The 3,088-nt window shown below is 38.4% G+C and overlaps 1 non-coding gene across 1 annotated transcript; it reads right to left on the bottom strand.

The window, feature by feature from the left end:
- Window positions 1-2,246: 2,246 nt before the first annotated feature.
- LOC122030622 lies at window positions 2,247-2,352 on the bottom strand. The gene has a single exon (XR_006125498.1). It is a non-coding gene; the product is annotated as a small nucleolar RNA R71 (small nucleolar RNA).
- Between the last annotated feature and the right edge of the window lie 736 nt (window positions 2,353-3,088).

The following is a 3,088-nucleotide window of genomic DNA, read 5'->3' as shown; positions in this document are numbered from 1 at the left end:
CACGACCATGACATGGGGGGTTGCCCAAGCCGTGTGGTGATCACCACCCGTGTGGCTGCAGTAGAGAAAGAAGATGCCATGGACGTGTGAGCATCACAAGGTCGTGCCAGGTTTGAAGCCAAGAAGGTTCATGGCCGTGTGCACCACATGGCCCAACAAGCCATTCAGAATTGAAGCTGTACACGGCCGTGTAGATCTACACAGTCGTGCAGCATTTCTGAGCCCAAGAATGCCTTGGTCATGTGCACCACACGGCCGTGTAGGAGCTCCAGAGCTAGAGGCAGTGCGGGCTGTGTAGATCTACACGGTCGTTCAAGGGGAGCAGTGGCAGATGCATGCCCGACCGTGTGAGATAGGCAGTGAGGGGAGTGAGCCAGGCCGTGTGAGCGTCACACGGCCGTGTCTCAGGGTCGTGTGGCACCCAAACCCCTCCGCTATATAAGGCCTTTTTCGAGATTTGAACGGGGATCTTCTCCCTTTTGGGGGGAATCAAGATTTATGGGGTTCCTCCATCTTCTTGGAGGGATTTTCCAGCGATCTAAGGGCGTATCTTCAATGTTTCGACTCCAAGATTGTGGATTGGATCTGGAGATGGTTCTTCCTCATAGATAAGCTTTCTTTCTTCCTTTTCTTGGATTTGGGATCAAGAATGCTTGTAATTTTCTTCTCTTCGGATTTCTTTCCTCATTTTATGGAGTAGATTTCTTTGTTCTAGGATGGAGGGAGTAATTGTAAGGATGATTTGATGTAAAACTCTTGTGGATTTGCTAATTTCCTATTTCTATGATTTTGCCCTGTTTGTATCAATTTGATCTTGTATGGATTGTTGTGATTGTGACTAATTAACATGCTTGATTGAATGTTTGGATATTTTATGGATCTTAGAGAGGTAATTCCTCATTCAATTTTCAGAGGGACATATGTGATAGACATGCCCGTGTAAGGACGTTTGAGGGGTGATCTTGAAGGTGAAATAGGATCTTTCAAGTGGGTAGGATGGATAATTTGCATTAATCTTTGTATCTCGATGTGGTTGATGAGTGATGAATTCCTATGTTGATTGTCCGAGGGACACACGTGACAGGCAAGCCCATGTAAGGACAACATAGCTTAATTCCTATTTGATCACATTTAGGTATAGATTTTAGTTCTAGGCTCATTGTCTATTGCAAGAGAGAACCGACAACTCTCTACAAATGATAGACAATTGAGGAATAAGATTTGGTAGATCATTTACATAAAACATCCTTACAAAGAAACCAAAGCTCCTAGAACATCCCTTTATCATTGCCCTTATTCTTGTTTCTTATTCTTTTGTTTCTATGTTTTACTTTTCATAGTTACACTTTGCCTTTGTGAATCAATTGATTAGTTGTTTAGCTAACTCGCGTTGAGACATCTTTAGTGGTTATTCCAGTCCTTGTGGATACGATATCTTTTATTATTACTTACGACATTTTCGTACACTTGCGGAACGTCAACAAGTTTTTGGCGTCATTGCCGGGGACGGCGCTATAACATTAGAGATTATCAATTGGGATAGACTAAACATATTCTTTCTTTTCATTTCATTAGCATAGTTGTAACTAATCTTTAGAATTCTGTTTTCATCTTGGATATCTTTCTACTTCTTGTTAATACTTCTTGTTAACTCTGTTTTCAATTAACATGAGTTGATTAGGATATGTATTATTCTAGACATTTTTCTTTTTTTTTTTGTCTTTTCTTTCTTGTTTTCATTATGCACTTTCTTTCTTGCAATTTAAATTCTGTATTTTCTTTCTTGCTTTTCATATTGCAATTTATTTCTTGTCTTTAATTCTTTAATTTTTTTTTCTTCTAATATTTTTTCTTGAATATCCATGAGTACTAACATGTCAAGCAGGACCTTAAGAGATTTCACTGCACCCATTTCTGCAAGATTTTTATCTTCTATTGTACAGCCTCATATTGAAGTAGAAAGTTTCCAACTAGACCCAGAGTTAATTTTCATGATACAAGATCACAAATTTGGAGGAGAAGCATCAAAAAGTCCTTATCTTCAAATTGAGACAATTCTAGAACTTTGTGATATGGTGAACTGTGAAGGTGTCTCAGCGGATGCAGTTCGATTGATGGCATTTCCTTTCATTATCAAGATAAAACAAGGGCTTGGTTATATTATCTCCGTCCTCAAAGCATCATAAATTGGGAACAATTGGAGAAGCAATTTCTGAATCATTTTTTTCCTCCAAGTAGGACAATTTATATGAAGAATTACATTACAAATTTTGCTCAGGCATATGGAGAATCATTATTTGAATCATGGGACAGATTCAAGAGTCTCCAAAGACAGTGCCCCCATCATGGTTTGGAGAAATGACTGATTTTACACATATTTTATAGGGGAATTTCTTTTTCAAATAAGTACTTGTTAGATTCATCAACTGGAGGTTCTTTTATGGACAAAAGTATAGAAGATGCTTATATATTAATTGATCAAGTGACATTGAACTTCCATGGATGGTCGAGCAAAAGTTGGATGGAATCTCCCTTAAATATTCAGGAAGTGAAAGCCATAAATACAAGAGAGCCTGTCAAACAAAATGCAGTTCAACCACCCAAGAATGTTGAAACTCACAAGTCACAGAATGAGGAGTTCAAACATTTGGGGGCAAAGATTGAAAGTATCGTTTCAAAATGGTTTAAAGAAGATTCCCCGTCTTCGCAGACAAGATCTAGTGTAAATGATAAAGATCTTAAGTTGAGAAGTGGCAAGAATCATGAAGAATTTCTGAAGAATGACATGTTTAGAATTAAGGAGAAGAACAATAGAAAACCACATGAACTCAGTTCCATTATTCCAGGAGGTTCCCAAGTGCCACAAGTACCTTTTCCTCAACGATTGATCATACCAACACTAGATAAGCAAGTTGAATCTCCTCCACAAGCTAAAAGGGAATATGAGAAGTTAGAAGTACCTTCCCCAAGACCTTCGCTAAGGGTTCATTTTCCACAAAGGTTAGTGGGGGTCAATGAGAACAATGACTTTAAAAAATTCTATGATACTGGTAAGGTTGAGTGCAGATTACATAGTGTGTATAAAGAT

The sequence above is a fragment of the Zingiber officinale genome, chromosome 10B (genome assembly GCF_018446385.1).
Source record: "Zingiber officinale cultivar Zhangliang chromosome 10B, Zo_v1.1, whole genome shotgun sequence".
NCBI classification, from domain to species: domain Eukaryota; kingdom Viridiplantae; phylum Streptophyta; class Magnoliopsida; order Zingiberales; family Zingiberaceae; genus Zingiber; species Zingiber officinale.
This window is presented reverse-complemented; position numbering and strand designations above follow the sequence as displayed.